Source organism: Felis catus, chromosome A1 (genome assembly GCF_018350175.1).
Source record: "Felis catus isolate Fca126 chromosome A1, F.catus_Fca126_mat1.0, whole genome shotgun sequence".
NCBI lineage: Eukaryota > Metazoa > Chordata > Mammalia > Carnivora > Felidae > Felis > Felis catus.
Window position 1 is genome coordinate 126,398,592 of NC_058368.1, and position 26,376 is coordinate 126,424,967.

General features: G+C 38.4%; 2 long non-coding RNA genes across 2 annotated transcripts; one reads left to right on the top strand and one right to left on the bottom strand.

Annotated features, from left to right (window-relative positions):
• Positions 1-996: 996 nt before the first annotated feature.
• On the bottom strand, positions 997-24,187 carry LOC123386470. Its single transcript, XR_006600350.1, has 2 exons — positions 24,094-24,187; positions 997-1,213 (listed from the first exon to the last, which is right to left on the bottom strand). It is a non-coding gene; the product is annotated as an uncharacterized LOC123386470 (long non-coding RNA).
• Positions 6,072-14,125, top strand: LOC123386469. The gene is made up of 2 exons (XR_006600346.1): positions 6,072-7,804; positions 13,922-14,125. It is a non-coding gene; the product is annotated as an uncharacterized LOC123386469 (long non-coding RNA).
• Positions 24,188-26,376: the final 2,189 nt, after the last annotated feature.

The following is a 26,376-nucleotide window of genomic DNA, read 5'->3' on the forward strand; positions in this document are numbered from 1 at the left end:
CTGTCCTGAATTGATTAGGGTGAGACTCTGCAAGCTGTATTTTTCCTTTGCCAAGTGGACCCATATAGGGCTCTGTGGACCCATATAGGGAGCACCGTGGAAGACTTGTAGACGATTGGAACCAAAAGGGACTTACTCTTTCTCCTTGGGGCCCTGGCAGGTACCATTGCCATGTAATTTATTCCAGCATCACCAGTTCTTTGCATTTTCTAGTTTCTTCTGGCATTCCCAGAATCAGCTCAATTGCACACTGTCAGAGGTAACAAGCTCACCTTAGAATCTGAGAGGCAGCTCTTCAGAGCCTCCTCTGGAGGAGACAGATGAGACCCTCTGAGCTTCAAGTCCAAGCCCGAGGCATGGGTGCTCTCTCCTGCAGTCACTGTCTTTGTGGCACCTCGGTGTCCTCTTTATATCCTTCCAGTCAACTAATACCTTTTTGCTAATTCTCTGTATTAAATTCTCCCTCTTAAACCGGTAAGCTTTCTGTTTCCCAGGGTGGACCCCAGTATACAAATAAAAATGCTTTGAAGAAAAAAAAAAAACTTTTGTTTTTGAGAGCAATAGGGTTGGGTAGGGAAGAATTTTAATGGAATGGTCAAAAGAGGCCTCTCTGAAGACACACTTAAGATGGGACTTAGGGGTGAAAGGAGTTATCCGTGAAAGTGTGAGATGGGTAGGGGTGTGAAAAGCTTTTGCATTTAATTTAGTCAGGAGTGGCTGCAGTGCAGATAAAGCCATTGACATAGCTACCTTAATCTTTGGAGGAACTGCCACAGGACTTACTGATGGACTCAGTATGTATGTTTGGTAGGGAAGGGTTAAGATTGGGGATTGTAACAGAGAAGTCTAGAAGAACCACCTTATTTCTGGCTGGAGCAGCAGGGGCGATTATAAAGCATTTCAGTGAGATGAGGAAGACTTACAGTGGAAACTGTTTTGGAGGCTGTGTCAGGAATGACTTGGGCTCCCAGTAACAGAAAAGCTGACTACATTAACTTAGGCATGTACACCTTCATTTATTTCAAATAATGTGGACACTGAAGTGAGGCACTTGAAGGCTAGCGTATTAGGCTAACAGTACCATTAGAAATCCATGTTCTTTCTCTATTTTCTCTCTGCCATCCTTAGTGCTGTAAGTTTCATCCTCATTTGTATTAGCTCATGATCACCAAATGATTGTGGAACGTGCAAGCCTTACATTTGTGTTCTGGTCCTGAAGGATAAAAGGAAAAGACCACATCAGGAGATACCTATTTATATGTCATTGACCAGAATGGTGTTACATGCATACATGGCTACCACCAGGTATGAGTGGAGGAGAAATTGAATTTTGACCTTTGATAGCCTCATAGGAAAGGAGCCAAGGGAAAAAGAAAGTTGTAAATAGAATTTAAGTCAGTCAACCTACTACCAAAGGGGAAAAATCAATTTTGGACCTGTTTATTCTGACATGTCCTGAGACCCAAGTAAAAATCCCCAATTTGCAGTTGTATATACACATTTGAATTTTGGAGGAGAGCTCCTAAGTGGATATGTACATTCAAGAGCCATCAGCAAGCATTTAGGTGGTATCTAGAGGAACAGGGATTTATGTGATGACCTGGAGCAAAGAGTAGAGAACCAATAGAAAAAGGGATGCAATGCAGAAGTCCCCCTCAAACTGCAGTATTCAGATGTTAGGTCAATGAGGAGAATATAGCAAAGGAGCCTGAGAAAGAATGGCCAGTGAGGAGGGTAGTAAATTCTTAATGATTTTTTTAAAATTTTTTTTAACGTTTATTTATTTTTGAGACAGAGAGAGACAGAGCATGAACGGGGGAGGGGCAGAGAGAGAGGGAGACACAGAATCGGAAGCAGGCTCCAGGCTTGGAGCCATCAGCCCAGAGTCCGACGCGGGGCTCGAACTCAGGGACCGCGAGATCGTGACCTGAGTCAAAGTCCGACGCTTAACCGACTGAGCCACCCAGGGGCCCTTCTTAACGATTTTTAAGAATGGTGGTTGATACTGTGAAATATATATGGTGACACATCCATTACAGGTCATTTTCCAGAGATAGGATGAATATTTGATACTTGTTTATTCTCTTTGGCCAGAAAATATACTAAAAGGACTGTGTAGAAGTATTTAGACCGCGATCTTTCACCACTTCTTGTCTTGACTACTTTTTAAAAATTAATTTTAAGTTCTTTATCAATTGAAAATCTCTCCTACTTATCTTACTAGCAGGTTTTGGTGGGGGTGGGCAAAGGGAACAAAGGAGATTGTCATTCACCTTCTCTTTTTACAATACATACTCTTCTTCATCCCTTCTCTGGTTTTGAGTCCCTCTTCTCTTTTTCCTTCTTTTATTTCCCATTCCTCCCTCACTTCTCCACCTCACCCTCCCCCACACACACCCTCTTTCTTCTCTCTCTGTCTCTCTCTCTCTGTGTCTGTCTCCTTCATATTTTTATCTGCTTCTTGCATCCTTTATTATAATATTTCTCCATCTTCCTAAAATCTGAAAAGTAAAAATGTCCTTGAGAGGTAAAGATAGTAAAATCTTTCTGCATCTATTGAGAGCAGCAGTTTGTGTTTTATTATTAGAAAAGTAACCACATGTACCACAATTAAAGGAGGACAGATGTCAGGGGTGGGGGAAAGGAGACAGTAGCATCAAATATAATGAGTGTAGTTTTCCTGTATACTCCCAGAAATGCAGGCAAGTTCATATCCTGTGACATGCAGCTAATCTCTGTGAGACACCATGGCCAACATCCAGCAACAATGAACACCTGGCTTCTTCAGATTGCTCTCAGCCTTCAGCTTGAAACATTCACCTAAGTCTGCATTATACATCAATATAAAAGTAATAAGAATATACCCCAATAATGAGGTAGAGTAATATACCCCAATCTATTATTGGTCTCCACAGCAAAGGGGCCATTACTTAACCCACTGAAAACCTTGCTTTGCAACATCTCAAGCCTTGTCATACTTTATGAATTTTCATCATTGAGTGACAAGCTATTGAACAATATTAAAATGATATTTTGACTTATGTTTTGCTTTTTCTGTTTGGGGGACGATAAACATGTCAGAAAATCACTTTGGCTGTTTTTGTTACTGTTAAGAAATGAGTATCTCAGAACAGAACAAGGGGGAAAAAAAGAGATACCACTTCTATTTTTGAAGTTCTGAGAGTCATTGACCATAGGTTGTTTTGTACTAGATTATAATCATCAGCTTTCTTTGCTCTGGAGTCAAGAATGGGAAGCTTCCAGGTAGCAGGAGACTCCTAAAAGACATCAGAGGACTGTTGTTTGTATTTTAAGGATACTATTTCAGGAAACTAAGCTCTTCTGGTCAAGAAGTGAGTGAAATATGGTCATTTAATCAGGTATTGGCATCAAGAGTGATGCTCACCTCATAGAAATTTTTGGAAGAGTTTGAACAGAACTGATATTTCTTCTCTAAGTGTTTGTATCAGCCAGACTATTTGAGCCTGAAATTTTCTATATGAGAATTTTCTAAATTCAACTTCTTTAATTGATATAGTAGTATTAAGTTATCCTTGAATGAACTCTGGTAGTTTGATCTTGTAAGTTGTTGAGTTTATTATTTTTAAGTTATTCATAACATTTCCTTATTATCTTTTTAATATCTACATATGACAATATCACCTCTCTCATTCTTGATATTGTGTCTTCTCTCTCTTTTCAAATGGTTTTATTGATTTTCTTTATTGTTTGTAGGTTTCCTATTTCATTGATTGCTGCTCTTTATTATATTTTTTTCTGCTTAATTAGCTTTACTTAGCTTATCCCTTCTAGTTTCTTAAAGTGGAAGCTGAAGTCATTGGTTTGAGTCCTTTCTTCCTTCTCTGTATAGATGTTTAAGACTACACATTTTTCTGAAAGTGCTGCTTTAATTGCATCTTACACATTTTGACATGTTTTTATTTCTATTCAGAAAAAATACTTTCTAATTTCTCTTTTTATTATTTTGAACCTTGGGTTATTTAGAAGTTTGTTATTTAATTTACAAATGTTTGAGAATTTTCCTTATTTTTTTACTGATTTATAATTTAAATTCACTGTGGTTAGAGAACATATTTAATATGTTTTAAATTCTTTTAGATTTGAAATTTGTTGTGTGGACTAAAATAGGGTTTATCTTGGTAAGTGTTTTATGTGAACTTGAAAACAGTGTATATTCTGCTATTGGGTGTAGTATGCTATAAATGGCATTTAGTGCCAATTAGTTCAAGGTGCTTGACAGTATGGTTCAAGTCCTTTACATTCTGTTTTTATTGAGATACAATTTACATGCCATAAATTTTATCTTTTTAAAGCACACAATTTAGTGGTTTTTAGTATATTCACAAAGTTGTGCAAATTTCATCACTGTCTAATTCCAGAACATTTTCATCATTCCCCAAAGAAATTCCCTTGGCAGTCACTCCCCATTTTCATTTCTTTCATCTCTTAGTTCAGCCTACTATTAACATAAATATCACAGATTGGTGGTTTAAAAAAAAACATTTATTTCTCACAGTTCTAAACTCTGGGAAGTCCCAAGATCAAGGTGTCACCAAATTCAGTGTCTGGTTAGAGCTCACTTCCTGGCTCTTAGATTGCCATGTTTTCATCGTGTCCTTACATGGTGGCAGGTGGAGGGATCTCCCTGAGATCTCTTTTATAAGGGCACTAATCCTTTTTATGACCTAATTACCTCCCAAAGTCCTACTTCCAAATACCCTTACATTAGGTGTTAGGTTTAAACATATGAATTGGGGAGGACACAAGTATTCAGTCATAGCACCTGGCAACCACTATTCTTTGTGTCTGTATAGATTTGACTATTCTAGTCATATAAATAGAATCATATAATATGTGCTCTTTCATGACTGACATCTTTCACTTAATATAGTATTTTAGCATATATCAGTATTTCACTCCTCTTTATGGTTGAATAATATTACATTGTAGGTATGACCATGTTACATTTGTTTATCCAGTCATCAGTTGATGGGCATTTGTGTCAACTCCTCTACACTCTTACTGATTTTTTTTTTGTCTACTTACTAAGAGATGACAGTTAAATTTTCTGATTATAGTTGTGGATTTTATCTGTTTCTCCTTACACTTTTATCTTTTTTATAGCTTTTGCCTTACGTATTTTAAAGTTCTATTATTTGGTGAAGAAACATTAAGTATCATTATGTCCTCTTGATTATTTGACCCCTTTGTCATTATCCAATCACAGTCTTTATACTTGGCAATAATCTTTGCTCTGAAATATCCTTCATCTGATACTAGTATAGCCATTTCAACTTTCTTTTAATTAGTGGTAGCATGGTATATCTTGTCCACCCATTTACTTTTAACCTGTTTGTGCCTTTATATTTATAGTGCATTATTTTGTAGGCAGCATAGAGTTAGGTCTTGCTTTCATGTCCAATCTGACAATCTCTGCTTTCATTTGGGGTATTTGTACCACTTACATCTGATGTGATTATTATTATGGCTTTAAATATGACATCTTACTGTTTACTTTCTATTTGTTCCAACTGTTTCTTATTTTCTTTTTTCCTCTCATTCTTCCTTCTTTTGGAATGATTGCTTTTTAAAGCTAATTTCATTTTATTCCCCTTTTGGCTTATTAGTTCTAACCCTGTGGGGACATTAGTGGTTGCATTAGAATTTATATTACATGTTTAGCTGTCATAGTCCACGTTCAAATTATATGTCACTTCATGTATAGTATAAGAGCCTTACAAAAGTAAACTTCCTTTGTTTTCCACTAAGCCTTTGTGCTGAATTTCTCATACATTTTACCTCTATATATGTTATAAACTTACATTTGTTATCAATACATTGATCTTATTTTTGTTTAAGCAGTCAATTATCTTTTTTTTCAAATTTTTAAATATTTTTTTTAATTTATTTTTTGAGAGAGAGGCACACACAGAGTATGAGTGGGGGAAGGTCAGAGAGAGAGGGAGATACAGAATCTGAAGCGGGCTCCAGATTCTAAGCTGTTAGCACAGAATTTGACACGGGGCTTGTACTCACAAACGGTGAAATCAGACCTCAGCTGAAGTCAGATGCTTAACTAACTGAGCCATCCAGGCGCCCCCAGTCAATTATCTTTTAAATAAATTTAAATTATGAAAGTCTTTTCTATTTCCCCATCTAGTTAACATGTTGTCATTTCTTCTTCTAGATCATTATTTCCATACGATATCATTTTCCTTCTGTTTGAAGGACTTTTACCAATTCCCATGCTGAAAGGCTGCTGATGCTGAATTCTTTCATCGTTTACATATCTGAAGAAATTTTGATTTCATCTCATTTTTGAAATATGTTTTTGCTGGGTATAGAATTCTAGGTTGACAGTAAAGGTATTGTTTCATTGTCTTCTGGACTGTATTTTTGTCTAACAAGAAGTTCAGTTTTATTCTTATCACTGATCTTCTGTATATAATGTTTCCTTTTCTCCCTGCTGCTTCTAAAATTTTTGTCTTTCTCAGTGTTTTTCAGAAATTTTATTACAGTATGCTTTGGTATGGCTTTTTTCATATTTTTGTGCTTGGGTTGTTCTGAAGCTTCTTAGATTTATGGTTTTATAGTTTTCATCAAATTTGAAAGTTTTTTTGTTATTATTTCTACTGTTTTTTTTTTTTTTAATCCCTACTCCCTCTCTCTCCATTGGAAAGTACACTATGTGTATACTAGGCTTTTTTGATAGGCTGAGAATGAAGTAATTGCAGAATATCCAGATTATAGGGTTTAGCATATGGTTACAAAGTAAGGATTATAGCTCAGAAATGAGATCAGGGATGAAACAAAGATTTGGGATATATCTGAATAGAGGTGGTAGATGAAACTCCAAGAGTTTTTTGATTCCTTTGAATGATAATGATATAAAAAGTAGACAGAGTGGTCTGCCCTTATATCCTGGTTGTATGTAGATGATTGGCTACTAGTAAATACATTGATAATTGCACACACCCTCACTATGGAAGTGTATTTATTTACATTATCAGTAGCCTCTTTGCCAGTCCTCAAACTGCCTAATTTGGGGATGCTATATTCTCTCATCCTTGACTGCTGTTCCCTAGATATTCATTTTGTGAACTTCTCATTTCATTTAGCTTTCTGATCAAATGACACCTACTGAGAGCTGACAAACCAATCTGAAGCAGCCCCCACTATTACTCTCTGAACCTTTTTAACCCTGTTTTACTTTCTGTCATAGCACTTATAACCACCTGGCAAATGTTAGTGGTATGATTTTAATCTGTTCTCTCTACCTAGAATCTAAGCTCCACGAAAGCAGAAATATTTCTGTCTTCCTGCTTGATCACCAGTACTTCACTTATAGGATATGCTTCATTATGTGTACTAACCAAATTAATGATTTTTTTTCTTTATGACTAACACTTGTAGTGAAATTACTGAACTATTTTGGAAAATATCATAATGGGAAGAGTTACATATATTATTTTGAGCATTGCTAACATGCAAAGATATAGTAGGAAAGATGTTTATATAAATTAAATGCCATAGGATTTCTTTGACATTTTAATACAAGCAAGCTTTGTGATTCCCCCCAGCCATTGGAGCCAAGTGGTGCCACATCAGATAGAATGAGAACAGAGAAGACCAGAGCTTCGGCCATTGGCGAGGCTGGAACAATGGGCCTCATGAAGAAGTTGGGAAAGAAAGATATCAAGAAAGGGATCTTATGCCCGTTTCCACATTTTTAACTGCTATTCTAAGCTGCAGTAACTAGTTGGTTTTCAAAATTCAGAGAGTGGTAAGTCCAATATCCACTTTTTCATTCTTACCTTACATGATCACTTTGCAGCATGGTATTCTTACTCCTTATTCTTTTCTTAGTCTCCTCTGTAGTTTCCTTCTCTCTTGTATACTCAATGCAGTATGGTGATTCTCCATGACTCTTTCCTTGGCTCCCATCTTCTTTTCCTAACACTTTCTCTAAGGGATGTAGCTGTTTTATATATGAACTCTCTTGCCCTGATGCCTTTTGGAAGCATTTGACCCACATAGCATACTACCTAATGCTTATTTCTGTCCATTGTCCTTCAGATGTCCAACATCTGAAATTTTGCATAGACTAAACTGACAGTTGGGGTTAGGGCTTGGGTGTCGCTCAGAAATAGAGACATAATTAGTGATGGAATAAAAGAAGGCTCAGGTGTGAAGGGAGGGTATCCGTTGCACAGGTTGCTTGCTAATAATTTCAAGAGCTGACAGTTGAAAATGTCCCAGTGTCAAAAAAAAAATTAGCCTCAAAGTATCATGATATCAGTGTACCATGTACTGAGTATCTGCTTCTTCAATGCCTGGCTCAAATAATCCCCAGTTACTAAAGCCTAGTGGTGTAACATTTGGAAAACAGCATGCCTTGCCTTTGCCTTTGCCTTTTCCAAGTGATCAGGTCTGAAATAAAACACTGTGTGTATAGCAGCAAGAAGGGGTCCAGGCCTGCTAGGCATCATGCTAATGGACTGGTCTGATAACTGTAAGTTTCATGGCTCAGTAGTGCTACTTATTTAATTTACTTCCACATTTTTGTTTGTTATTTATTTTTAAGTCTTCTTAGGATAGCTACTTTGAGCTGGACCTAAAAATCAGTGTTTAATGGACTAGATCATAAAAAAAAATACTCCATAGCCCAGAGATTTTAGAATTTGTCCACCTCGAGTGATCTATGTACTGATGTCCATGTGAAATATAAGAAGATTTCCAATATATCTTGAATAAAAGCACCTTCCAGTAGATGTTTGTAGTTGTATAGAAAGGAAGTTGTGGAACATCAAGGTCATGAAATAATTTATAACAAGTATCTTTAATGGTCTCAGTAGGGCAAAGTGATTTCAGACCTATAACAAATATTTATCAAGTATCCATGATGTATCAAAATCGGGGAGAGCCTTGGAAATGCAGCGGTGGCATTGGTGAATGGAGGGGGAGAGGCAGACATGCCTGTGCATTCAGTGGGCTTGCACAGTATAAGGCAGTTGCAAGCCAGTCACACTGGCTACTAAAATGTATGCTGACAGTGGTATGACAGGGAAGCACATTTAAGTGTAATGAAAGACTAACTAGGCTTAGGGTTAAGAAAGCTTTCTTGCAGAAAGTGACACCTAACCAGAGTCCTAAAGGACCAACGGGAGATAGGCAAAGAGGCTAAGGGAATGATGTTGCAAAAAAGGGGACAGTATGTGAGGACCCGAAGCATAAGGTATGTTCAAGAACCTGAAAGAAGAAAAATACTGCTTAAGCAATTGTAAATGGGGAAGAGCAGGAAGATGTTAGTTCCTGTGACCAAAGGTCAGATGATACAGGGCTTTATGCGACAACTTGAAGACTGTGGACCTTATCCTAACAATACCCATAATATCAGGATGCCATTTTGGGAGGCAGAAATGCCATTGGTTTTCCCCAAAACCATTGAGTATGCCAAGAATTTCCAGGCTGCAGCAAAATATGGGAAGCACAGATTCTGAGGTTCAGGGTATAGGATTTGATTTCAAGTAGCACATGTCTATGACTTATAGAATTAGCAGTGCTCTCCATAGCACTTAAATTATGAAGGCTCCCCTACCTTTTAATTTAAATTCAGCTCCTGCCATTTTGCATTTTGTGATTCTCCCAATAGAGAAGGGAATTAAGCAAATGAGAGAGGCTCAAACAAAGGGAAGCACAGAAGATGGTAAATTGCCAGATGCAATCAAGGCTGGCGAAGGTGTGACTGCGGCTATTGACCTATGCCGTTGCCATGGAAACCAAAGCTCTGTGGTCCTGGAGTGCTTTTCCTTTCTAAGGACAGATCAGTTTTAGAGAATCGTTAAGACTGCAAATTACTGAAGTTGGATCGTCTACTGCCACGTGTATCCTAAATTCTTTTCAGTGACAGAGAATGGCTAGCTGGGTCTGAGGCGAACTCCCCAAAAGCTTAGGGGCAGAGGTTAAAGCTCAGTGAAGGTCAGAGTTTCGCTGTTGTCTCAAGCCCACCTCCCTAGCTCCATGCTCTGCTAGAATGACATATTAATTGCGATACTCAGAATTTAGGAGGAGGGTTTTACATATTACGATTTTTTAAAATAATCCTATTAGGAGATCTGAAATCCATCAAGCCAAATACACACAAATGTACTCTCTGCTTTTCTTCCTAGGTGTTTGTGAGGAGACTGTAGTCCTTTATAAGATTTTTTTTAATTGGGGCGCCTGGGTGGCTTAGTCAGTTAAGTGTCCGACTTCAGCTCAGGTCGTGATCTCACCGTTTGTGGGTTTGAGCCCTGCGTTGGGCTCTGTGCTGACAGCTCTGAGCCTAGACCCTGCTTCGGATTCTGTGTCTCCCTCTCTCTCTGCTCCTACCCCACTCATGCTCTGTCTCTTTGTCTCTCTCTCTCAAAAATAAATACACATTAAAAAATTTTTTTAAAAAGATATTTTTTAATTAATGTGGGTTTTTTTTTGGGGGGGGGAAGGGGCAGAGAGAGGGAGAGAGAGAATCACAAGCAGGCTCTACACTGTCATTGTAGAGCTGGATGTGGGGCTTGATCTCATGAACTGAGAGATCATGACCTGAGCTGAAAGCCAGAGTCAGATGCTTTACCAACTGAGCCACCCAAGTGCCCCAAGAGACTGTAGTCCTTCCTAAATTCTTGGCATTGGAGTGTCCTCTGAGCCCCAAGCACCATAATAACACTGTGTGTGAATTATGTTTAATTCACCAGTAATCCTATCACATAGATTCCGTTTTTATCCCCATTTTATAGTAGAAGATTGAGATTTAGGGAAGTTAAAATCTGATGAAATTTCTTAGTGTTAATTAAAAAAAAAAAATGGAGGCATTGTTTGAACCCAGTCATTTGGATGCCAGAGACTTGCTCAGGTTTTTTTGTTTGTTTGTTTGTTTGTTTAATTATACTGTCTTTGATAAATTGTAGTATCCTCTGTCGTAGCATCATGGAATTTCAAATCTGGGAGATAACTTGGAAGTCATCTAAACTGACTTCCTCAGTTTGAAGGTGAGAACAGTGAGCCCCAGAAAGTTTCTATGATTTCCCCAAGTTTATACAGTGAATTAATGACTAGCCGGGACCAGAACTCTGGGCTTTTCAACATATCTTGCTGCCTTTCTTACTGACTGAAAATGTGACCTTTGTGGGTTTTTTTCTAAGTTTATTTATTAAGAGAGAGAGAGTGAGATAGAGGGCAGAGAGAGTGGAGAGAAAGAGAATTCTGCACCATTAATCAGAGCCTGATGCAAGGCTTTAACTCACAAACTGTGAGATCATGAACTGAGCTGAAATCAAGAGTTGGACGTTTAACTGACTTGAGCCACCCAGACAAGCCTTGTTTGTTTTTTAATACAAGTCTTCCTCAAAGCAACCTTTTAAGTCTCCTTTCTTAAGACCTTTCCTTTTCTCTGTTCTATTTTAGCTGAGCATTCTCTTCTCTACATCTAGAAATGGTTCTGGTTTTTCCCAGTGTGAAACAAAGATAGTCCTCAAAGAGCAGAATAAACAGATTTCTTAATGTGTGGGGCTCTTGTGTCCGGAACTATATAAGGAGGGCTATCAGTCAGGAGCAGAGTGGCGCACAACATGTCGTCTTGTGGTCATTATTTCCCAAAACGTACTCTTTTGTTATCTTGTCTCATCTGGCAGAATTTGTCTAGACTATATACACATTTAACTCAATTATCTGATAAGAGAAAAACATGACCAGTGGAAAAGAAGCATTCCTGGTCAGGGGAAGGGGGAGGGGGGGAAGTGGGGAAATGTCTGTGGCAATTGCACTGCAGCAGAATGGAGAGCATATTTGAGGGAACAGCTAATGACAAAGTAAATATCCACTCTGGCCTGATATAGCCATTTTCAGTCTCTTTGTTCCAGGAGACTTCAAGGACAATATTGCAACTTACCTGAGCAAGGGAAAAATCTGACATGGCATTTAGGGGCACATGTCCTTTTAAAATCAAAAGATGCAAAAGCAAAGCAATTGCTACTTTTTAATTTGCTAGGTCAACTAATAAAGTCTTCGAACAAGAGTTTGGGAGAAGCCTGGAAAAGAGGAGAGGGAAAATTTAGCAAAGGACCGAAGAGATGCGCAAGAAAGGGAAGGCTCAGCAGAGTTATATAATCCCCTTGGTGGTAATCAAAAGAAAGAAAGCTCTGTGCAAAGTTGAAACGCAGACATCTATAAAGGCAAGGCCGGGAACAGAGTTGTGGATTAGAGCTGCTGAGAGACAGCTGGGGGCTCAGTCCTGTTTGTTGAGCAAGCGAACCGGCAACTGGCTGCCTAAACTGCATTGCCATTTTGGACACTCTGCAGATGTTCCCCTTAGCTCTACATCATGATGCAGCTGTTGTTTCTATTATTTGTAACGCATCATGCAGGTCTGTAGAAGGATAAACATGCCTTAATTTTACCAATGAAACATTATAATATAGTATTAAAGGAAACCAGAGGGGAAGTGGAATGTTGTTCATTTAAGAATCATTTTCATTTCCTCTTTTAATTGGCTGTGTTGCTTAATATAACAATACCTTCTTCACCCACATGTGTTGGGAAATAAAGCTGTGAGGCTTAATTTAGGAAGAAGCTCTCCAATTGCACTTAATGGAAAACAAAAAGGAAACTGTAACCAAGATTATTGTTAACATGTGGGTTGAGATCTTACTCTTGCCCCCTTTTCAAAGGCTAGCTTAAATCCCAGGTCATTTAAGGAGGCTTCTTTAATACCAGCAGTCCAAGATGACCTAGCCATTTGCTCATTTCCTTCCTTTCTCTGTTTACCCATACCTTTATTCACCTAGCCATCCATTCATCCAACAAATATTTTTTGAGGACCTATTAGTTATTAGGCATTATGATAGGGACTGAGGGAGTCAGTGCTGAGTAAAAACATACAATGCCTGCAGTCTAGATGAAATACCAAGATAAAAAAATCATTCAGACAAACGTGTAATTAAAAACATAAATAAATGTTCTGAAGGAAAGAAACATGGTGATATTGAAGCTTATAAGAGAAGATCTTGAACTTATTCAGGCAGTCAGGGCAGACTACTTACCCTGGATAACTAATGTACTAATTACATAAGCAGAATTTACCTAGAAAGAAAACAAGAATTAATGACCGCCTTTCTGCAAAAGAGGCCCATTATTATAGAACATTATCATTTGTGTTGGCTTGTTTGTTTAAAAGAAAGGGCAAAATCTCAAATTGCTTTGAAGGGTTTGTAAACTGCTATTTAAAATAATTGGAAAGGAACATGAATATGTTGGTTGAGAAAACTCCACAGAGATTAGCTTTCTTTACACAGGTCTGGCACAAACTTAAATATTTCTTGGCAGTGTCCTAGAGTGGAAGAAATAAATGCTAAAACATACAGCAGACCTATAGTTGTATTGAAGTTCTAATGAATATTAGTTGTGTGGCCTTGCAAAGTGGTAATAACGCTGAAAGGTTATTATGAAAACTGAAAGAAATAATATGCAAAAATGCCTCCAACATTAAGGTTATTTAATACCTCACATGCATGTAAAACATTAATCTGCTGAATTACTTGTCTCAGTTACCTCACCTACTTATTTTTGTTGGGCTTTTCCCTATTAAAGACTACGTTTTATGATTTTTTTCAAAGACTTTGTACTTTGAAATATTTTTTCTCAATGAAATCAGTGTAATTTATTCTCTAATAACTCCCTTTGAAACTTCCAACAATCATGCACTTTTAACTACCAATCAGAACTCCTGATCAGCATTATTACACCTGAATTTATTATATTTTCAAATTAAAAAAAAACAGTTTCCTGCACCGTTTTTTTTTTTTAATTCAAAATAGCTACCTCTCAAGTGAACACTGAAGCAATTTTTGTCCAAATTCCTTTTCAGGAAAATCAAGGGTAAGAATGCTGAGCCAAGAGCAAGGTTCAAGGAGGTTGGGCTGGAGACAGATGAGGTATGTGCCCCATCCCACTCCCAATAGTCCTGAGAGTCCCAATGCACTAAGAAGATCTAGCTAACTCCCTGATTTCAACATGAAATGTTGATGCAAACGTGCATATATATATCTGTATACATAAAATCAAAACCATATTCTTTGTTGTTTCCAAGGTTTCCATTGATTCTACCATTAAGTCACTGACTCAAATGTGTGGTATGATTCTATTGTTACAGTGGGTCATCTTCTGAAAGTCATCAGACTTATTTTTCGATGAGCTTTAAAACAGAGGGTATTAACGTAGTACAGTTAAGTCCACATTTCTGCCTTAAAGTCATCAGCGTTCTGTACACCTTGATTTCTGTCCTTGGCTGCTACATTTTACAAGCTGCCCTCTATAGAGCACTATGTAGTGCCTTGAGAAATTCTCACGATGGATGCAGAAGTAATATCTAAGGGGAAAAATGTCCGTAAAAATTATATCCACTCCCTTTAGGCCATGGCATATTCCTGTAAGTTACCCTCTTTTCAATTACCAAGACAGTTGATAAAGCCTGGAGTTACTTTCCTCACTTTAAAATGCTACTTGAGTGTGTGCACTTGACTAGGAGTAAGGATTGTTGCCTAGGTCAAGGTGATTTATGGGAATCAAAAATCCCCATTACACATACCTCCTGCCTGTCATAGCGTTTAAAACTCACACCACTGCAGAGTTTTTCCCTGTTCTACAATTTCTAGAATTACTTTATTTAGATGTACAAAGATATACAAAAATGTATACAATTCTTGTATGATGTGATCTTCAACCATCCCACTTCTTAATACTTTTCAAGAGTTAATGTTTCACATAAGTGACAGGGATTTGGAGAAGAGCCACTACACATTTAATCAACCAATTAACTGCTTTATTTTAAGACAAATGGTAGCTGAGTCCAGAGGTTCAGGGAACTGACTGAGTTTAGGGGGACGATACCACGCAAGCTTAGATAACTTTCTCTAAAAAGATTCTATTGAGGAAATAACGCCTAATTGTCTTCATATTGCTTCTGTGGTCTTCTCTCCTGGTTGTCAATTATCCTTTTTAATCTCTGACTTTCATCTCTATGTCTGCTTAATTCACAGCATCTCTCATGGCCTTCCAGGCATTAGTGTATGCAATACCTCAGCACAATATTAAACTGAGGATACAGATATGTAAAAGGCAATTCTCTACCCCAGAGGAGTTTACATTCTGCTTAACCTTATAACCACCTTTTCCTTTCAAATCATGAACTAATATTGCCATCCACGTGTTAACTTGCATTATTATGCCTGCAACCCCTTGAAACCCAGTACCATTCTAGGTTCAACATGCATTCCTTTATTAAAAATAATAGTTTCCATATGCCAGTGACCCTTCTAGACTGTAGAGACACAAAGATGAACTCACAGAACTCATAGACTATTGTGAAAGCCGCATAAATAAGCCAACAGTTTTTATACAATGTGATAAGTGCTATCTTTATTTTTTTCAATATATGAAGTTTATTGTCAAATTGGTTTCCATACCACACCCAGTGCTCATCCAAAAGGTGCCCTCCTCAATACCCATCACCCACCCCCCCCTCCCTCCCACCCCTCATCAACCCTCAGTTTGTTCTCAGTTTTTAAGATCTCTTATACTTTGGCTCTCTTCCACTCTAACCTCTTTTTTTTTTCTTCCCCTCCCCCATGGGTTTCTGGTAAGTTTCTCAGGATCCACACAAGAGTGAAAACATATGGTATCTGTCTTTCTCTGTATGGCTTATTTCACTTAGTATCACACTCTCCAGTTCCATCCATGTTGCTACAAAGGGCCATATTTCATTCTTTCGCATTGCCACGTAGTACTCCACTGTGTATATAAACCACAATTTCTTTATCCATTCATCAGTTGATGGACATTTAGGCTCTTTCCATAATTTGGCTATTGTTGAGAGTGTTGCTATAAACATTGGGGTACAAGTGCCCCTATGCATCAGTACTCCTGTATCCCTGGGTAAATTCCTAGCAGTGCTATTGCTGGGTCATAGGGTAGGTCTATTTTTAATTTTTTGAGGAACCTCCACACTGTTTTCCAGAGAGGCTGCACCAATTTGCATTCCCACCAACAGTGCAAGAGGGTTCCCGTTTCTCCACATCCTCCCCAGCATCTATAGTCTCCTGATTTGTTCATTTTGGCCCCTCTGACTGGTGTGAGGTGATATCTGAGTGTGGTTTTGATTTGTATTTCCCTGATGGGGAGTGACATTGAGCATCTTTTCATGTGCCTGTAGGCCATCCAGATGTCTTCTTTAGAGAAGTGTCTATTCATGTTTTCTGCCCATTTCTTCCCTGGGTTATTTGTTTTTCGGGTGTGGAGTTTGGTGAGCTCTTTATAGATTTTGGATACTAGCCCTTTGTCCGATATGTCATTTGCGAATATCTTTTCGCATTCCGTTGGTTGCCTTTTAATTTTGTTGGTTGTTTCCTTTGCTGTGCAGAAGCTTTTTATCTTCATAAGGTCCCAGTAGTTCATTTTTGCTTTTAATTCCCTTGCCTTTGGGGATGTGTCAAGAAATTGCTACGGCTGAGGTCAGAGAGGTCTTTTCCTGCTTTCTCCTCTAGGGTTTTGATGGTTTCCTGTCTCACATTCAGATCCTTGATCCATTTTGAGTTTATTTTTGTGAATGGTGTGAAAAAGTGGTCTAGTTTCAATCTTCTGCATGTTGCTGTCTAGTTCTCCCAGCACCATTTGTTAAAGAGACTGTCTTTTTTCCATTGGATATTCTTTCCTGCTTTGCCAAAGATTAGTTGGCCGTATGTTTGTGGGTCTAGTTCTGGGGTTTCTATTCTATTCCATTGGTCTGTGTGTCTGTTTTTGTGCCAATACCATGCTGTCTTGATGATTACAGTTTGTAGTAGAGGCTAAAGTCTGGGATTGTGATGCCTCCTGCTTTGGTCTTCACAATTACTTTGGCTATTCGGGGCTTTTTGTGGTTCCATATGAGTTTTAGGATTGCTTCTTCTAGTTTCGAGAAGAATGCTGGTGCAATTTTGATTGGGATTGCATTGAATGTGTAGATAGCTTTGGGTAGTATTGACATTTTGACAATATTTATTCTTCCAATCCATGAGCATGGAATGTTTTTCCATTGCTTGTATCTTCTTCAATTTCCTTCATAAGCTTTCTATAGTTTTCAGCATACAGATCTTTTACATCTTTGGTTAGATTTATCCCTAGGTATTTTATGCTTCTTGGTGCAATTGTGAATGGGATCAGTTTATTTATTTGTCTTTCTGTTGCTTCATTTTTAGTGTATAAGAATGCAACACATTTCTGTACATTGATTTTGTATCCTGCAACTTTGTTAAATTCATGTATCAGTTCTAGCAGACTTCTGGTGGAGTCTATCGGATTTTCCATGTATAATATCATGTCATCTGCAAAAAGTGAAAGCTTAACTTCATCTTTGCCAATTTTGATGCTTTTGATTTCCTTTTGTTGTCTGATTGCTGATGCTAGAACTTCCAACACTATGTTAAACAACAGCAGTGAGAGTGGACATCCCTGTCGTGTTCCTGATCTCAGGGAAAAAGCTCTCAGTTTTTCCCCATTGAGGATGATAGCTGTGGGCTTTTCATAAGTGGCTTTGATGATCTTTAAGTATGTTCTTTCTATCCCGACTTTCTCAAGGGTTTTTATTAAGAAAGGTTGCTGAATTTTGTCAAAGGCCTTTTCTGCATCGATTGACAGAATCATATGGTTCTTATCTTTTCTTTTATTAATGTGATGTATCACATTGATTGATTTGCGAATGTTGAACCAGCCCTGCATCCCAGGAGTGAATCCCACTTGAACATGGTGAATAATTCTTTTTATATGCTGTTGAATGTGATTTGCTAGTATCATATTGAGAATTTTTGCATCCATATTCATCAGGGATATTGGCCTGTCGTTCTCTTTTTTTACTGGGTCTCTGTCTGGTTTAGGAATCAAAGTATACTGGCTTCATAGAATGAGTCTGGAAGTTTTCCTTCCCTTTCTATTTTTTGGAATAGCTTGAGAGGGATAGGTATTATCTCTGCTTTAAACGTCTGGTAGAACTCCTCTGGGAAGCCATCTGGTCCTGGACTCTTATTTGTTGGGAGATTTTTGATGACTGACTCAATTTCTTTGCTGGTTATGGGGTCTGTTCAAGCTTTCTATTTCCTCCTGATTGAGTTTTGGAAGCATGTGGGTGTCTAGGAATTTGTCCATTTCTTCCAGGTTGTCCAGTTTGTTGGAATATAATTTTTCATAGTATTCCCTGATAATAGCTTGTATCTCTGAGGGATTGGTTGTAATAATTCCATTTTCATTCATGATTTTATCTCTGGGTCATCTCCCTTTTCTTTTTGAGAAGCCTGGCTAGAGGTTTATCAATTTTGTTTATTTTTTCAAAAAACCAACTCTTGGTTTCGTTGATCTGCTCTACGGTTTTTTTAGATTCTATATTGTTTATTTCTGCTCTGATCTTTAGAATTTCTCTTCTTCTGCTGGATTTAGGCTGTCTTTGCTGTTCTGCTTCTATTTCCTTTAGGTGTGCTGTTAGATTTTGTATTTGGGATTTTTCTTGTTCTTGAGATAGGCCTGGATTGCAATGTATTTTCCTCTCAGGACTGCCTTCGCTGCATCCCAAAGTGTTTGGATTGTTGTATTTTCATTTTCATTTGTTTCCATATATATTTTTAATTTCTTCTCGAATTGCCTGGTTGACCCATTCATTCTTTAGTAGGGTGTTCTTTAACCTCCATGCTTTTGGAGGTTTTCCAGACTTTTTCCTGTGGTTGATTTCAAGCTTCATAGCATTGTGGTCTGAAAGTATGCATGGTATGATTTCAATTCTTGTATACTTATGAAGGGCTGTTTTGTGACCCCGTATGTGATCTATCTTGGAGAATGTTCCATGTGCACTCGAGAAGAAAGTATATTCTGTTGCTTTGGGATGCAGAGTTCTAAATATATATGTCAAGTCCATCTGATCCAATGTATCATTCAGGGCCCTTGTTTCTTTATTGACCATGTGTCTCGATGATCTATCCATTTCTGTAAGTGGAGTGTTAAAGTCCCCTGCAATTACCACATTCTTATCAATAAGGTTGCTTATGTTTGTGGGTAATTGTTTTATATATTTGGGGGTTCCTATATTCAGTGCATAGACATTTATAATTGTTAGTTCTTCCTGATGGATAGACCCTGTGATTATTATATAATGCCCTTCTTCATCTCTTGTTACAGCCTTTAACTTAAAGTCTAGTTTGTCTGATAGAAGTATGGCTACTCCAGCTTTCTTTTGACTTCCAGTGGCATGATAAATAGTTCTCCATCCCCTCACTCTCAATCTGAAGGTGTCCTCAGGTCTAAAATGAGTCTCTTGTAGACAGCAAATAGATGGGTCTTTTTTTTTTATCCATTCTGATACCCTATGTCTTTTGGTTGGTGCATTTAGTCCATTTACATTCAGTGTTATTATAGAAAGATGTGGGTTTAGAGTCATTGTGATGTCCGTAGGTGTCACGCTTGTAGCGATGTCTCTGGTACTTTTTCTCACAGGATCCCCCTTAGGATCTCTTATAAGGCTGGTTTAGTGGTGGCGAATTCCTTCAGTTTTTGTTTGTTTGGGAAGACCTTTATCTCTCCTTCTGTTCTAAATGACAGACTTGCTGGATAAAGGATTCTCGGCTGCATATGTTTTCTGTTCATCACATTGAAGATCTCCTGCCATTCCTTTCTGGCCTGCCGAGTTTCAGTAGAGAGATTGGTCACGAGTCTTATAGGTCTCCCTTTATATGTTAGAGCACGTTTATCTCTAGCTGCTTTCAGAATTTTCTCTTTATCCTTGTATTTTGCCAGTTTCACTATGATATGTCATGCAGAAGATCGATTCAAGTTACGTCTGAAGGGAGTTCTCTGTGCCTCTTGGATTTCAATGCCTTTTTCCTTCCCCAGATCAGGGAAGTTCTCAGCTATTATTTCTTTAGGTACACCTTCAGCACCTTTCCCTCTCTCTTCCTCCTCTGGAATACCAATTATGTGTAGATTATTTCTCTTTAGTGCATCACTTAGTTCTCTAATTTTCCCCTCATATTCCTGGATTTTTTTATCTCTTTTTTTCTCAGATTCTTCTTTTTACCTAATTTATCTTCTAGTTTACCTATTCTCTCCTCTGCCTCTTCAACCCGAGCCTTAGTTTTTTCCATTTTGTTTTGCAACTCATTGATAGCATTTTTTAGCTCCTCCTGGCTGTTCCTTAGTCCCTTGATCTCTGTAGCAAGAGATGCTCTTTTGTCCTTTATACTGTTTTCAAGCCCAGGAATTAATTTTGTGACTATTATTCTAAATTCACTTTCTGTTATATTGTTTAAATCCTTTTTGATCAGTTTGTTAGCTGTCGTTATTTCCTGGACGTTTTTCTGAGGGGAATTCTTCCGTTTTGTCATTTTGGATAGTCCCTGGAGTGGTGTGGGACTGCGGGGCACTTCCCCTGTGCTGTCTTGAATAACTTGCATTGGTGGGTGGGGCCACAGTCAGACCTGATGTCTGCCCCCAGCCCACTGCTGGGCCACAGTCAGACTGGTGTGTGCCTTCTCTTCCCATCTCCTAGGGGCGGGATTCACTGTGTGGTGGTGTGGCCCATCTGGGCTACTTGCACACTGCCAGGCTTGTGGTGCTGGGGATCTGGCGTATTAGCTGGGGTGGATTGGCAAGGTGCACAGGGGCGGGAGGGGTAGGCTCAGCTCGCTTTTCCTTCGGAGATCCACTCAGGGAGGGGCCCTGTGGCAGCGGGAGGGAGTCAGACCCGCCAGAGGGATGGATCCGCAGAAGCACAGCGTTGGGTGTTTGTGTGGTTTGAGCAAGTTCCCTGGCAGGAACTGGTTCCCTTTGGGATTTTGGCAGGGGGATGGGCGAGGGAGATGGTGCTGGCGAGTGCCTTTGTTCCCCACCAACCTGAGCTCTGTTGTCTGGGGCTCAACAACTCTCACTCCTGTTGTCCTCCAACCCTCCCGCTCTCCAAGCAGAGCTGTTAGCTTATAACCTTCCAGATGTCAAGTCCCTTTTGCTGTCGGAACACACTCTGTCCGGCCCCTCCGCTTTTGCAAGCCAGACTCGGGGGCTCTGCTTGGCCGGTGGGCCGCCCCTCCGCCCCGGCTCCCTCCCCCCAGTCTATGTAGCTCGCACCACCTCGCCACCCTTCCTACCCTCTTCCGTGGGCCTCTCATCTGCGCTTGGCTCCGGAGACTCCGTTCTGCTAGTCTTCTGGCGGTTTTCTGGGTTATTTAGGCAGGTGTAGGTGGAATCTAAGTGATCAGGAGGATGCGCAGTGAGCCCAGCGTCCTCCTACCCCGCCATCTTCCCAGGATCCCCTAAGTGCTATCTTTAATAGAAGAGCAGGTTCATAGCTATGTGAACAGAGATCAGCGAGTCTAAATCTGCCTGAGGGTAAAGTGTGTCTTCAGGAAGAAAGTCATGTTGAACTAAGATAAACTAAGATTGGAAGATAACACAAGGTTTCTTTGCTGTGGAAGTTTCTGGAATAATTGAACACAAAACATGTATGTCTTAAAATGAGAGACAATCTGGGTGTCGTCACTGTGGGGACCATGTAAAGCATCATGAGAAAACAAGAAGCAGCATGATAAATCCTGAACAACCAGACATCAGAGTGGGTTTTGATGCTTAGAAAACACAAAAAGTGGGAGAGAGCCCCAAGAAAGAGAGATGGAAAGCTTATAACATAAACATACATGCACACTTTTTTCCAGTACTTTGTAGAAAATATATATATGAGTATAAATAGGCATTACAAATAGAGGAAATTTAATAAGGGGATTGGTTGCAAAAGTGTTGCAGAACTGTGGGAACAAAAAGGAGTGGGTAATTTTACTCAAAAGGTAAGTAACTGCAGGAATCCATTCCCTTTCCTACTATAGAGAGAACCAAAGCAAAATGGTGCAGATTAGAGCCCACAATTACCATGCCCCCGAGACTGCTACTTGGGAAATCAAGCTGTGTGAGTAGGAATCCAGGAAGCTATGCTCATCAGCCACTCTTACTGCTGCCATCTTACTGCAAGAGGTACCATCAGAGGGCATCCATCTCCCCATCCTACCTCCCCATCTAAGAAAAAGCCAATTGACAGGGGAGTTTGGGAGTTTGTAAAATATGTATACAGGTTTCCATTTCCAGTCCTGAAGGTCCCAGTGTACTAAGAAGATCTAGCTAACTCCCTAATTTCAACATGTGTTGGTGAAAAATTGTGTATGTAAATCTATATATATAAACTCAAAACCATATTCTTTGTTGTTTCCAAGGTTCCACTGATTCTCCTGTTAAGTCATTGACTTAAATGTGTGGTATAGAAGAGAATGTAGAAAAATGATTGTGAGGTCAAGAGATAATAGACACTATTTGGCAACCACATGTCCTGACTTGGGAATCTCTCACCCTTGCGTCCCTTCTTCCTCCCCATTGCCAGGTCTCCACCAACAAACAATATGGAGGACAGAAACATACTTTTTTTCATTTTCTTCCCCATTACCAACATACGTAGTAATGTCTACTCTCAGGAAATAGGAAATTTTTCTAACTATGTGCTAGAAATAAATGAGGAAAAATACAAACAAATAGGAGAGATACAGGTTCAGTAGTGAACCTTTAAAAACAAGCAGAGAAGGCTAGTCATAATTATCTCAGAAAAATAATAGTCTCCTCCATTCCCAATCTGTCCTTTACCAACACAAAGATAAGAACATCCACTTATTTTATACATTTATGCTTTCCTTTTAATATTTTTAGGTTAGCCTATCTGCTAACTCCCACTATTACAGATATAAGTAGAAACTAAGTTGTATTTTTACAACCAACAGTTTCTGATAATGAAATGTGACAAAGCTAACTCCAATAATCATCTATTCATGTTGTTCAAATATGCTCTATTGTATATATTTGGATAGAAAAATAAAAGGCATCCATTTCAAAAGGAGATTAAATAGCTAAAGATTAGAGAACAATGACAACTAGAAAACTCAATTGAAGAGCAAAAATAGATACATAGCCAAAGAAAGAAGTTTGGATTTTCAATTCAATTTATGAAAAAGTTCTGTTTTTTAATAAAAAAATATTTTTGATCTTTAAAAGATTAATATACAAATGAAAAAGGAGTTAAAGTAAAGCAGTAAAAAAAAGTATGCTTTTGCTTTTACATTTATTTCCCCTTTGTATAACACTTAATTTTTAAAGGTGCCACAAACTGGTGGTCCACAACTATACAGTATTCTTTAGTGTATATTTTAAGTGGTAATTAGATATCACTTGGCTGAAAATATAGGATGAAAAATAGGAGTTGCCAGGACTTAAGCATATAAAGCAAAATTCATATCCTTCAATTAATTTTCAAAGTTATAAAAACCTCCTGTAATTCCCAGATATTTGGGGCAATTTTCATGGCATGGTCTCTTAATAAATGTATTTAAGGGGTAGGAAGGATTTCACCATAATCTTATCTCTAAGGTGATTTCACCTAATAATAAAGTCCTGCAGACCTTTTCCCTAGTTGTTTCCTTTTGCTAAATTGTTTTCCCTGTAATATCCATTAGATGATTTCCTAGCTTTCTTTTTTTTTTAATATTTGTGTATTTTTAAGAGAGAGGGAGGGAGGGAGGGAGTGAGAGAGAGAGAGAGAGAGATGGAGCATGAGCGGGGGAGGAGCAGGGAGAGAGGAAGATATAGACTCTGAAGCAGGCTCCAGGCTCCAAGCACAGAGCCTGACCTGGGGCTTGAACTCATGATCCACGAGATCATGATCTGAACTGAAGTTGGATGCTTAACCGACTGAGCCACCCAGGTGCCCCAATTTCCTCACTTCTTTAAGTGTGATCACCAAAAGTGCATCATTCACTTTATAATAGCCAGTGACACTTTCCTAAGGCAGCAAATGTCTTAAGACATCTAAAAGGACAACTCTAATAGATAAATTTTTAAAAATGTAATGGTTATATATTTACATGGTTCAATATTCAAAAGATACAAGAGAATATATAGTGAAGTTTTCCTTTAGCCCTCTTCCACACTTCCCACACTCACTTGTTGATGCCGGCAAAGGCAGTGAGATCCGGGATATAACCTACACATTTGTAGTGGATCACTCCATAGGATGGGGCCCACAACTGGTTCCTCTGTGAATAAAAATATTGAGAGTTTACACTATTACAGGACACATGCTCCTGAGACATGTTACACAGTTTAATGGACCATGATATTTCATTTTCTATCTCATATGGATAATTACTTTAAAGAAATCCCAGAGCACCAGAATATGACATTCTGATGTAGAGTGAGTGTTACTTCTTTGGAGAGCAATGATCAATTCTTTAATGCCTGAGGGGAACACCTCCTGGAGAAGAACATCTATGACCACTTGTATTTTGTTTAATGGTTGTATTAGTCAGATTATATAGAGAAACACTATATGTTGGAATTGGCTCACATGATTATGAAGGCTGAGAAGTCACATGATCTGCCATCTGCAAGCTGGAGACCCAGGAAGGCAGGGGGTGTATAGTTCAAAGGCCTGAGAGCCAGAGAGCTGATGGTGTAGATTCTTGTCTGAGTCTGAAAACTGAGAACCAGAAGTGCCGGAAGTAGGAGATCTATACTCAGTTCAAACAATGAGGCAGAGGCCACCGGAATCTAACCTTCCTTCACCCTTTTGTTCTAATCAGGTCCTCGAGTGATTGGGTGATACCTACCTGCATTAGGAAGATCCATTTGCTTTATTCAGTTCACCAACTCAGATGCTAATATTTTCTGGAAACAACCTCACAGACACACCCAGAATAATATTTAACTAGCCATATGGGCATCCTCTGGTCCGGTCGAGGTGACGTAAAATTAACCATCACAATGGTCAATTTATTAAACTTACATATTTAATAAATGGAACTTTGAAAGAAATTTCTCATAAATATTTAAGTGTAAATCACACATGAATAATTAAATTTCCATTCAATTTAAATGGAAAAATAGAAATTTATTGTGATTCATTTTTTTGAATCCTTCAAATCCCCTAAAAAGGCAAAACTTACACAAAAACTTAGCAGATCTATTACTCTACTAACACTTAAAACCAGTCTACAGTTTCAATAACTTGAGCTTAATTAATTCCTTTATTGCTTCACACATGATATTAATGCCTTCCTAGCGATATGTCTATGCTAATTTTCATATATACCTAGAGCTGTAGTAATATTTATTTTGATAACTTCTTGAAGTTGCAGTGATCTTACCAGATCACAAGTAATAGAATACCTTCTCAAACCAGGCAGGGATTTTTATTATCAACAGATGGAACAAAGGATTTAACTGCTTTCCCCAAGTGAACATTCTTTTAGTGGACACATTTTATATGTTATTTCAGTAATTCCAAGTCTTCATTACTGTGTGGATATTATTATTGGCATTATTTTGTCTCCTGGTGTCTTCCTCTAGACATAATGTATTTTTACATAATCACTTAACTAGCATTTCGTAATTCACTGTCTTGTCATACTATATTGACCTAGTCCATTAGTATTATTATAAACAGATGTATTCCTTTTAGAATTTTATTATTATTAATGGTGCTATATAGGAGCTTCACCTTCTGGCCATAAGGGACTAACTGTAGGTGGTTAGCTCTCCTTATGAAGAACATTGATTTATTTTTTATTTTCCTGGAATAGTGGTGGTTTCCCTCTCTACCTGGGCTTGTCTATAGCCACTGATACTGAATACCTGTTGAACTCCCTTTCCACCTGATTTTTATATTGGGTCACCTGTAATGCTCATTCCTTAATAATTTTGGTACAGATTCCATCTTTCTTCCAGAACTTCTTGGGTTTCTCCAAGTTTCTTTTTTTTATTCTTTTCACTATGCACAGATGGAAGCAAGAACATGTCTATTTTTTATAAACAGATATAGAGCAGCTATATAAAAATATAGGAAACTGAACACCTTTATATTTAGTACTGTTAAAGAACAGAAATTCCACTGAGTAAATTTGAAGATCTAATTGGCTTTATTAAGCATTAGACACCATCCCATTTAGCAAGTAAAGTGTAGCTCCAAGGAGATGTACAAAATGGAAGGTTTTTGAAAGAAGGACGGTGGGGCAAGGAAATTATTATCAGTAAAGGAAAAGAAAGAATCATTCCAGGCAAGATCACCTTCCCCAGGGGGAAGGGAAGGGGGGGGTCTTAGTAGGTAGATCACTACATCATCCTTTTCAGGAATGGAAAGGGCCCATGTGACAGATTACCTTCTTGGTGCTGACTAGAACATTCCTGACTGCCCAGCTAAGACTCCACTTTTGGGGGCAGGAGGTGGAA